Below are 12,599 nucleotides of genomic sequence, written 5' to 3'. Positions count from 1 at the left end.
CACCAGCATTCTTCTCGAAACTAGAACAAGCAATCCTAAAATTCATATGGAACCACAAAAGGCCCCGAATAGCCAAAGTAATTTTGAAGAAGAAGACCAAAGCAGGAGGCATCACAATCCCAGACTTTAGCCTCTACTACAAAGCTGTCATCATCAAGACAGCATGGTATTGGCATAAAAACAGACACATAGACCAAGGGAATAGAATAGAAACCCCAGAACTAGACCCACAAACGTATGGCCAACTCATCTTTGACAAAGCAGGAAAGAACATCCAATGGAAAAAAGACAGTCTCTTTAACAAATGGTGCTGGGAGAACTGGACAGCAACATGCAGAAGGTTGAAACTAGACCACTTTCTCACACCATTCACAAAAATAAACTCAAAATGGATAAAGGACCTGAATGTGAGACAGGAAACCATCAAAACCTTAGAGGAGAAAGCAGGAAAAGACCTCTCTGACCTCAGCCGTAGCAATCTCTTACTCGGCACATCCCCAAAGGCAAGGGAATTAAAAGCAAAAGTGAATTACTGGGACCTTATGAAGATAAAAAGCTTCTGCACAGCAAAGGAAACAACCAACAAAACTAAAAGGCAACCAACGGAATGGGAAAAGATATTTGCAAATGACACATCGGACAAAGGGCTAGTATCCAAAATCTATAAAGAGCTCATCAAACTCCACACCAGAAAAACAAATAACCCAGTGAAGAAATGGGCAGAAAACATGAATAGACACTTCTCTAAAGAAGACATCCGGATGGCCAACAGGCACATGAAAAGATGCTCAACGTCGCTCCTTATCAGGGAAATACAAATCAAAACCACACTCAGATACCACCTCACGCCAGTCAGAGTGGCCAAAATGAAGAAATCAGGAGACTATAGATGCTGGAGAGGATGTGGAGAAACAGGAACCCTCTTGCACTGTTGGTGGGAATGCAAATTGGTGCAGCCGCTCTGGAAAACAGTATGGAGGTTCCTCAGAAAATTAAAAATAGATCTACCCTATGACCCAGCAATAGCACTGCTAGGAATTTATCCAAGGGATACAGGAGTACTGATGCATAGGGGCACCTGTACCCCAATGTTTATAGCGGCACTCTCAACAATAGCCAAATTATGGAAAGAGCCTAAATGTCCATCAACTGATGAATGGATAAAGAAATTGTGGTTTATATACACAATGGAATACTACGTGGCAATGAGAAAAAATGAAATATGGCCTTTTGTAGCAACATGGATGGAACTGGAGAGTGTGATGCTAAGTGAAATAAGCCATACAGAGAAAGACAGATACCATATGGTTTCACTCTTATGTGGATCCTGAGAAACATAACAGAAACCCATGGGGGAGGGGAAGGAAAAAAAAAAAAAAAGAGGTTAGAGTGGGAGAGAGCCAAAGCATTAGAGACTGTTAAAAACTGAGAACAAACTGAGGGTTGATGGGGGGTGGGAGGGAGGGCAGGGTGGGTGATGGGTATTGAGGAGGGCACCTTTTGGGATGAGCACTGGGTGTTGTATGGAAACCAATTTGACAGTAAATTTCATATATTAAAAAATAAAAAAAAAAAAAAAGAAAAACAAATCTCAATAATTTAAAAAATTTATACACATTGAAATTGTTTTCAGTATGCAGGGTTAAATAAAACATTAAAATAAAAAAAAAATAAAAAAATAAAATAAAAAAAAAATAAAAAAAAATAAAAATCCAAGAGCATTAGCTGTACATGTTCCCTAGCATGAAATTAAACGTCATTTGTGTATGAATCAGGTTAAAAAAAGGAGTTATATAAAGTTTGTTTACCAGTTGAGAGACATTTGCCTACAGATTCTTAGGGCTGAGTGAGCCTGCCTGGGGCCCATGCTACCTGATATTTAGACCCATGTACTTAACTACCTCAGACCCTCACACCAGTTCACACAGACTCCCCAACTTGATAAAATTTCATTGTGTGTACACCTAATACCCATCCTTTTCAACTATATAAGGCTGATTTGCACACCAAGTTTCCTCTAGAAATAAATCTTAATACTTAGTGCTTGGCAGCCATTGAGTCCTGCAGAAATGTCTGGCTGGACCTGTAGAAATGTCTGGCTGGACCTGTAGAAATGTAGAAATGTTATAGTTTAAAACTATAACATCATATTCTTTAGGAACATGTACTCTATTTTACATGTAACTAGTTCTTAGGCTTTGCCCTTTAGAAATAACCATTCAGAGCAATAACTTGCTAATTGTGTAACGTTGACTTCTAGTATCTCTTTCAGTTTAACTTTCAGGGATTTTGTTCCTATGTTCTTTTCCTCCACACCTTCTTTCGCTTCTTGAATGTAGTTAAGCTAATTTTCTGTTGTTACCTTACAGATGAGTATTCAATTATATTATTAACTCCAGAATCTATAAAGTTGAAAATTCATAGAACTAAGGATTTCATTCCTTGCTCCGGTTATTATCTATAATGGCTGCCTGTTGCATCATATGTGAGTTGATAGGGTATGAGAGACTCTGTTATGTCCAAGGTTGCTTCTTAGGTAAGCTGTATGCTTCTCAAGTTGGAAGATTCAGAAGACCTCTTTATTCAATAGCTCTGTAATTCTGCTGCTAGCTGGAATCACCACTTTTCACTGAACACTGGCTATGAAGTAGCAACCTGGGTGTCTGACCTAATGGATGTGTAAACCATTTAGCCTGATGAAGAACATACTCCTTTTGATTTGCCTTCCATGATGCCTTTTACCTTTGTTACAAAATGTCCTGCAAGGCTTTAATTATTAAATTAATTTTTGGAACTATAAAAACATCATGCAAAATTCATCCACTCACCTTTGTAATACACTTCAAAACACCACTCCCATCATTGTTATTAAAAAATATAATGAGAAAAGGCTTTTTAAAAAGGTCTTGAGTTTATTGCGAAGTTATATTTTAATGCTTTTAATATCAATATGTAAAAGCCAAGTGAAGTTATTCTTGATTTTCGAAAAAGGTAAATTTCATGGAAAAATTTTTTGTCAAAAAAAGAGAGAGAAAAGATAATAGTTTAAAATGTTTGCTTTGATACCAAATCAGAGTATCACAAGGATTCCTCCTCGCATTCTGTCACACCTCAGGTCATGGAAGGACAGCATTTAAAAAAATGTATCTACCAGCTAGTACTAGAGAAGTATGATTGAATAAAAAGTTCATTTTTTCCACAGTATCTAATATTGTTATTAATGATAATTTACTTCAATTTCCATCAACCCTGCCCTTAGAAAGAAACATTTAAATATATCACTGGTTCGGTTGTAGGTTTCTATTAAGAAAGGATATCTTGAAATACAAAAAGATTTTTAAAAGTCTTGAATGTGTTACAGTTTTCAATATTGTTATTTCAATGAATTAGAGTCCCATCTCTTGAAAAAGTTTAATATATGTCAATCTATAAATTTCATGTCATGATTAAATAATATTTATAATTGTTTTTATAGATTATTTTTCTTAATAAAAGTATAAAAAATTACTATATTAAAAAGTCTTTTAAAAAAGACAACTTGCAAATTTAAAAAATTTTAGAAATCTAACCAATTCAAGTATGCCTCATAAAATTTTAAAATCTCAAAATATGCTTGGGACACACATATACCAAAAAATCTGGCACTAACTGGATTACCCAAATCAATCAAGTATTAACTTATTATTCCTGGTGAAAATCAGTGTATTATTAGCAATAGACTCCCACTAGAGAATTAGTAAATTCCTCTGTTTCCCAGTGTTTTTTTTTTCTTCTTCTTAAATACAAGCTCATAATCAGGTGCCTCTCTTGCATGAAAATTGTTTGCTATTGGGAAATGAAGGTATGTCTTTTTATCCTGAAATTTACTGGTATGAAAGTAAAAAGACTGTAGTGTTGCAGGTGGAATGGTTAAATCTAATACTGTGACATACTTTAGGAAAAAGTATGAAAAGAAAGTGACTCTGCTTGGGTGGTATTAAATAGATTGGACATGTTGATTTTGTATGTTTATTTAAGTCTTTGTTGATATTTATTTAATTTTTAGGTTCAAGTCAATGAACTTAATGAACTGAATTTTTAAAAAAATCTCAATTGGAGGGGCGCCTGGGTGGCTCAGTCAGTTAAGCGTCCGACTTCAACTCAAGTCACGATCTCGCGGTCTGTGAGTTCGAGCCCCGCATCAGGCTCTGGGCTGACGGCTCAGAGCCTCGAGCTGCTTCAGATTCTGTGTCTCCCTCTCTCTCTGACCCTCCGCCGTTCATGCTCTGTCTCTCTCTGTCTCAAAAATAAATAAACGTTAAAAACAAATTTAAAAAAAAATCTCAATTGGATAGAAATGGACTGTTAAAAACAGACCACGATATATTACCAGACTTTAAAATTAATATTTTCTTACTATCATCAAATGCCCAGATTAAAAAATAATTTGATCTAATTTGGATCCAAGTGAGATCAATATGTTTCTTAGGTCTTTTTTAGTTGTTCATTCTAAATAATTAATATTTAATTATAGATTCCATTATATCTCTTTTTTTCCCCTTGCAATTTGTTTGTTGAAAAAAAAAGTTGAGTAACTAGATTCATAGAATTTCCCAAAGACTGGATTTTCCTGATATTAGCCCATCATTTTACCTCTTTCTTCATATTTTATATTTCCTAAAAATTGACTAGTATATCTTTAGGCTTGATATGATTTGTGGTGGGAGATTTCATACATAATAAAGTATATATATTTTTTAAATACAACATAAGCTAGAGTTTGGAAGTTTATTGATCCTTATAATTACATTGTCCTTATTCCTGAGTGTTTATTGTTATCCCAAGTGCTAATGAAGTTTCTTCCTAATGAGAATAACTCTAAAACATCCTGTGGCAGAAAATCTGGGGAAGACCCACCAAGTCATCCTCACTCTGTGATTGGTGTTTGGATTAGGTGTAAGGTGATGAGATATCTGACATTTCACTGGGGGAACCTGAGCATCGCTCTGAGACCTGATGAGTACTGGGTCCGAAGGTACTCTATACATTTTCTATTATCCTTAATCCTAGAGTATAGTTTGACTCATCTTGCCCTGAAATAAGCTTTTAGGAATTAAGGACAAACCTTTGTCAACTCAGTGCAAAGCAATTCATGCAAAATATAAATGTTCTTTCACTCCCCAAATCTCAGTTACTTTAAGAGTACTGATCATGAGGGGCGCCTGGGTGGCTCAGTCGGTTGAGCGTCTGACTTCGGCTCAGGTCATGATCTCGCGGTCCGTGGGTTCGAGCCCCGCGTCGGGCTCTGTGCTGACCGCTCAGAGCCTGGAGCCTGTTTCGGATTCTGTGTCTCCCTCTCTCTCTGACCCTCCCCCGTTCATGCTCTGTCTCTGTCTCAAAAATAAATAAATGTTAAAAAAAACTTTTTTAAAAAAAAGAGTACTCACCATGAACTAAGGCATTGTGTTAGGAACTGAAGGTACAAAAATTTGTGAAAACAGACATGATTCCTGTTTTTTATGATACTACAGTCAAATGAAGAAGACGGATAATAATCAAATAATTCTCCTAATACATAACTACTAATTGAGAGAGTGCTCTGAAGGGAAAGAACACTGTTTAATAATATCATAAACAAAGGAACCAAATCTCAAGATGTAGGAAGAGATAATAAAGACACTACAGGGCCAGGCATATTTTGGAGGTGATAAATAGCCACCAGGATACATTTATGGAACATACAAATATTTCCCAACCAGTCACAGATTATTAGTTGAGGGAGGAAATCCTATTCCTGAAAAGAATTCTGGGTCTCTGAGATGTAGTCCTTGCCTTCTTTTTTTTTAGACATTAAATAAAAGGATTATCCCTGAAACTAAGAGAGGTATGAGCCATTTGGTTTCTATCTCAAGAGTGATTATAGTGTGGCTGGGTGGCTCAGTCAGTTAAGCATCCAACTTCTGTTCAGGTCATGATCTCATGGTTCATAGGTTTGAGCCCCACATGGGGCTCTGGGCTGACAGCTCTGAGCCTGGAGCATGCTTCAGATTCTGTGTCTCCCTCTCTCTCTGCTCCTTCCCCACTTGTTCTCTGTCCCTCTCTCTCTCTCTCTCTCTCAAAATAAATAAACATTAAAAAAATTAAAAATAAAACATTATAAAATACAGGCCTTCTCACCCTCTTTTGCTCTGATGGCCCACATGGGAAACATTGGGTAAGCGAGAAATGCACCTATTCACGAAAGGCTTTGACTCCTGGATAGGTCCAAACATAACTTTAACTGCTGTTTGCAATACAAACTAAATGGTTTAACGATTATATTAGCCATACCAGTATTAGGCTGATTAAATAGCTTTGTCTGAAATAGAGAAATTTCTTATAAGCCACATGTAAAGTAACTGTGAATAACCATGTGCAAAACTATGAACACAAGCTGAACAGATTTAGAAATACATTTTTCTCTATACCATGAAGTATTTCTTTACTTCAGCAATTCTTTATGTGAGAGAGAGAGCCACCAAAGACACTTCAATATAAAGGAACCACAATTTTTTTTTTTTTTTAGTTATAAATGGGAAACAGAAGAAATAAGAAGACAGAATTTGGGAAACAATTCATGGAGAAAAAGAATATAAAAGAACAATTTCTTACTTAGAAAATTTTGCAGTATGATACCTGCCTTGCTTACAGAGAAGATAAGTAGTGACAGATGTGGCTTTGTTATAGAAAGAACTTAATGTCAAGCAGCTGAGTAACTGTGCTTCTTACAGAAAATTAATCCTGAGCTGTCTTAATTGGGCTCCTCTCCTCTCTTCTTTCCTCCTTAAATTTCCATCTGGAGTTTTCAGTAAATGAGAGCAGTCTTGATGGGATCTAGTGGTCTGAGTGATTTCACATTCCAATTCTTCCTGCTGGTACTCTACACAAACACCTTTCGTAAGTACCAGTGTCCAAAGTGGGATGATTTATCTCAAAATATGGCCATTTATTTCATTAAAAGCTGGCCAGGAATAATATATTATCATTTACATACATATTTGCCTTTTGTTACTATATCTTTTCTTTCCTGTCATACTTTTCTCCAAGAGTAATGGGTTAGATAATGATATTACTAGTAGGGATAATTTATAGAAAATAAAAATGCCATTTGTGTGTATTATATATTTAACCATGCAATTTTGAAATTCCTATAGAATGAAGGCACCATTATTTAAGGAAGGTAGGCAGTGTTGCACTTTTCCTGGCTAGAGCTATTACACAAAAACCTCTTTAAAAAATTCATAATAGGGGCACCTGGGTGGCTCAGTTGGTTAAGCCTCCGACTTCTGCTCAGGTCATGATCTCAGGGTTCGTGGGTTCCAGCCCTGTATAAGGCTCTGTTCTGACAGCTCAGAGCCTGGAGTCTGCTTTGGATTCTTGTCTCCTTCTCTTTCTGCCCCTCCCCTGCTCATGCTCTCTTTCTGTCTCAAAAATAAAACATTAAGAAATTTTTAAAAATTCATAATTAACACCCAGTTAAACAATGACAAGATACCAAATTAAAGCCCTCTAGATATTTAAAAGGAGAAAATCTTCTATATAGGCAAAACATAGGTATTTAATCTTACTATCCTATGAATATTCTCTGATGACATTGAAGATACCACTGGATAATAATAATGATGAAGTGTAGAAGGAAGATAGTGATTTTTATGCTGGGAGGGGGGCACTCCAGGCTAGTGAGCTACTGTAGGAAATATGGTGATTTAATTGATGCCTCCCTGCTCTGGAATGACCCATCCTCCATATTCTAATGAAATGGTTCCCCATCTCTGTGTGGTCTTGTCTGGGTCTGCATGTTTAATCCTTCACTCATGTGGCTTCCCCTTTCCTTATCCATAAGTTTCCACAAGGTGGTGAAAATTCCTCACGGCATTCTAGATCAGTGTTGTCCAAGAGAAATATTCTTCACACCACATTAGTAATTCTAAACTTGCTATTAACTACATTAACAAAAGTAAAAGTGAAATACATTTTAATATTGTATTTGATTTAACGTAATATAAAACTATGTTTTCAACACATAATCAAGGTAAAAATCATTCTTGTTTTCATACTAAAGCTTCCAAATCTAGTTTATATTTAACACTTACAGCACATCTGAATTGAAATGGCCACACATGTCTAGTGGCTGGCATATTGGAGAGTACAACTCTAGATACTAGCAGCAGGTTTGACTATTCCTCTCCTTTGTGTGGTCACATGCCTAGATCAAGCAATTAAGTACCCTATCAAGAATGGTCTCCATTTGTATATACTGAGAAACTTAGAAATAACAATGTCCCCAACTTAGAAAGTCAAATATCACTCTTTTAAAGTTCATTCTGTCTTGGAAGAAATCTACTTGAGTCTCTATGACTTAATTCATAAACAGAGCATTTGAAACTTCATTATCAGTCTTGTTTCATTCCACATCTAGGTATTAGGCTTGGTGCATTCCTTCCTCTTAGAACTGTTAAATGTCTAAATGTTAACAAGATGTCCTCATTATGTACTAGGCAGAAATAAGCAAATCAGTAAGATACAGAAGAGAAACCCAAACTCAAGTGAGGCTGTGAATCATAATCCATATGCCATGTCCATAGGTAATAAGTGCGTTCATCATGAAAACCAAAAACATAATCATTTTCATTCAGATATACATAGATTTGTATCCTGCCTCTATCATCTGTTTCTGTTCCTAACATCTTCATAATAGAAATTCCCTTTGCTCTCAGGAACAATAATATTACTTGATATACAATTATTCTTGATATACAAGAATTACAATTATAACCATACATTGAATACTTGCTTTGGATCAGATGCTTTGCTATGGACTTCATATCAGTTATTTATTAAATGGATAAATAAATCTCATTAAATGAGATAATATATGTAACGCTGCTAACTTATATTAGATTATCAATATAATCACTATACTAAAAATATTAATAATCATTGCTTTATTATTTTCTAGTCTGTATTTTTTAATAACATCTCAATTTTCATCATAAAAGGATAAACCTCTAATGACAAAACAATATATATTATTTATGACATAAATCCCCAGGGTATAGTTTATTTACTGTTTGTAAATCCTGGGTGCTCATGACCTCAAGGGATAATGAATAAATGGATGAATGAATGGGCCCACAAGAGAGCATTTTTAAATTCAACAGTTGTGGTGTAAAAAAGCACAAGTATACAAATCATGCTTTCCATCCCATATTGAGAGCTGAATTCACAAGACATCCTCAAAATTTATTGAATCAAACAAAAGGAGACACATGGTGTATAGTCACTGAAACAACCCAAATGTTTCTTTAAATGGAGGATACAGATTAATTCACAGTGGCACCGATTTGATTCCTCAGATTCCCCTTCTGCCCTCCCACTAAAACTAGGTCATGAGTGTGCCACCTGGTTGATTAATGACTGGAATAGTGGCAATTACATACACAGTGGCAAATTCTGTGGGTACACAACAGATCTATATAAAAGGGGCTTTGCTATTTGCCAGCTTTCAGATTTGAAGATTCATTGAGTTTGCTTCCTTTTACCTCAAAATCATATAAAAAATTTCTGGGTGTGCCATATATGCGTAAGTTGAATACAAAATACACCAAGCAATTCCTGAGCAAATGTGGAATTAATGCCTTTTTGTGTATGCACTTCTAATGTAAATTCTAATTCAAGAGACTCATTTTATAAAAGCCAACAAAACTTACTGACAGATATCAGCATTTCAGGGAAAACTGGATGTTCGGGTGTAAAAGAATGAAAGTTGTTCCTTATGTTACATTACTCACAAAAATTCACTTAAAGTAGATTAAAGACTTAAATGCAAAAACAGAAATCACAGAACTTCTAGAAGAAAACAGGAGAAAAAGCTTCTCAACAATATATTGGCAACAAGTTTTTTTACATAGGATACCTAAAGTAAAGGCAACAAAAGCAAAAATAAACAAGTGGGACTATGCCAAAGTAAAAAGCTTCTGCACAGCAATAGAAATTGTCAAAAAAATGAAAGACAACCTACAGAATGGGAAAATATTTGCAAATCATACATCTGATAAGGGGTTATTTCCAAAATATGTGAAGGAACTCATACAACTCAATAGCAAAATAATAATAATGATAATAATCAATAATAATCCAATTACAAAATTAGCGGGGCGCCTGGGTGGCTTAGTCGGTTAAGTGTCCGACTTCAGCTCAGGTCATGATCTCGTGGTTTGTGAGTTCGAGCCCCATGTCGGGCTCTGTGCTGACAGCTTGGAGCCTGGAGTCTGCTTCAGATTCTGTGTCTCCCTGTCTCTCTGCCCCTCCCCTGCTCACTCTCTGTCTCTTTCAATAATAAACATTAAAAAAATTTTTTTTTAAGTTGGCAAGGGACCTGAATAGACATTTTTCCAAATAAGATACAAATAGCCAAGAGATACATGAAAAAATGTTCAGGTCCATTAATCATCAGGAAAATGCAAATCAAATCCACAATGAGATATCACCTGAGGCCTGTTAGCATGGCCATTGTCAAAAAGACAAATTCTGGTTAAGGGTATAGAGAAAAGGGAAAATGTGTGCATTGTTGGTCACATTTTAAACTGGCACATCCACTATGGAAAACAGTATGGAGTTTCCTTTAAAAAATTAAAAACAGAACTATCATATAATCCAGCAATTCCACTTCTGGGAATATATCCAAAGGAAACAAAAATCTCTGTTGAAGAGATATCTGCAACCCCTATGGTTATAGCAGCACTATTTACAATAGCCCAACATGAAAACAACTTAAGTGCCCATCCATGGATATATGGGTAAAGAAGTTGTGAGGTATATATGGATATACAAAGGATATTATTCAGCTATAAAAAATGGAAATCAGGAATTTGTGGCATAGATGGACCTTGAGCACATTAGGCTAAGTGAAGTTAAACAGAAAAAGATAAATATCTTATGATCTCACTTGGGTGTGGGATCACAAAAAACAAAAACAAAACAGAGCAAAAAAAAAAAATCTAAAACTAAAACACAACTAAAAAAGGAATGATGGAAACAAAACACCAAACTCATACAAAAAGAGACTCTGGTTACCAGAGGCAGTAGGTGGGAGTAGGTAGAATTGGAGGAAGGTGGTCAAAAGGTACAAACTTCTGGTTGAAAAATAAACAAGTGCCAAGGATGTAATAAACAACGTGAGAGCTATAGTTAACACTGCTGTATGGTATCGTTGAAAGTTAAGAGAGCAGATCCTAAGAGTTCTTTTCACAAGGAAATTTTTTTTTCTTTTTAAATCTATATAGGTGATGGATGTTAACTAAACTTATTGTGGTATTCCTTTCACAATATATGTAAGCCAAATTATTGTACAGTTACCCTTAAAATTATATAGTCCTTTGTGTCAATTATATCTCAGTAAACCTGGGGGAAAATTTAAGAAGAAAAAAAGATAATCAGCATTTTTGTACTAAGGGCTATTTTGAATGATGATCATTGTCTTTAAGTTTTCCTGTCCTTCTAAATTTCATTTCAATGGAAATATTTTTTATGTAGCTACACTTCCTATTTATATGAATAGCAAAATAATTTCAAATTTGGACACAAACTTATTTCAGAGTTGCCTATCACTATTTTACATCTGGGCTGTTCATGTAAATAACTTCCACCTTAAAAGAACAAAAATTACTAAAGGGTAAAATTTTTACTGTAATGGCTCAAGAATTTCTTTAAAAAATTTTTTTAATGTTTATTTATTTTTGTGAGAGAGTGAAAGAGAGCATGAGCAGGGGAGGAGCAAGGAGAGAGGGAAACAGAATCCAAAGCAGGCTCCAGGCTCTGAGCCATAAGGACAGAGCCTGACATGGGGCTCGAACCCACAAACCCTGTGAGATCATGACCTGAGCTGAAGTTGGATGCTCAACTGACTGAGCCACCCAGGTGCCCCTGTAATGGCTCAAGAATTTCTGGTGTAAAAAATTTTAAGATATTTCTATAGCTAGTATTAGAACTTCTGATGAGAGGCTTATGCCAAATGACAGTTTATAATTCATTATAATCTGGGAGAGATTTTAGATAAAGTTTTTATTTGAATAAATAAGCTTTAAGGCTTTCCCTTCAAACAAAGATGGATGTAAACATGTGACCCCTGCCTCCCTCTTTCTCTCCCTTTCTTCCTCTTTCATTTCCCTCTTCCTTCTTTCTTTCCTTCCTTCCATTTTATTTCATTTTATTTTTTTTTTTAAGCAGAGAAATGAATCTTCAAAGATTGAAGTCATGTGAGTACAAGAAATGAGATTCTCCTTTGGAACCCTAAAAGATTAAAGATTATTGCCTGAGGGAAAAATGACTTTGTCTCAGAAGGCCTTGTAATCACTTAAAGGAAAAGATATCCATAGTCCTCCTAAAGAGCTTCCTGGGAAACCTGTTTGACTGATCATCACTACGTTGGGAGGACATCTCACAGGTAGGAAGTGGGGCACATGATTTACATACATACTCCTCTGCCCTTTGCTGCACGCGGATTCAGCAGACATGTTTCGGTTATACATAACGCTTAATGAAATAGCCCAGAAAGAGACCTGGCCTTCCAGGAAATTGAT

At 35.6% G+C, this 12,599-nt stretch overlaps 1 non-coding gene across 1 annotated transcript; it reads left to right on the top strand.

The window, feature by feature from the left end:
- Positions 1–5,199: 5,199 nt before the first annotated feature.
- On the top strand, positions 5,200–5,284 carry TRNAR-UCG. Its single transcript has one exon. It is a non-coding gene; the product is annotated as a tRNA-Arg (tRNA).
- The last annotated feature ends 7,315 nt before the right edge of the window (positions 5,285–12,599 follow it).

The sequence above is a fragment of the Panthera tigris genome, chromosome A1 (assembly GCF_018350195.1).
Source record: "Panthera tigris isolate Pti1 chromosome A1, P.tigris_Pti1_mat1.1, whole genome shotgun sequence".
Lineage (NCBI taxonomy): Eukaryota > Metazoa > Chordata > Mammalia > Carnivora > Felidae > Panthera > Panthera tigris.
The sequence above is the reverse complement of the archived record's forward strand: the minus strand, read 5'-3'. Positions and strand labels throughout refer to the sequence as shown.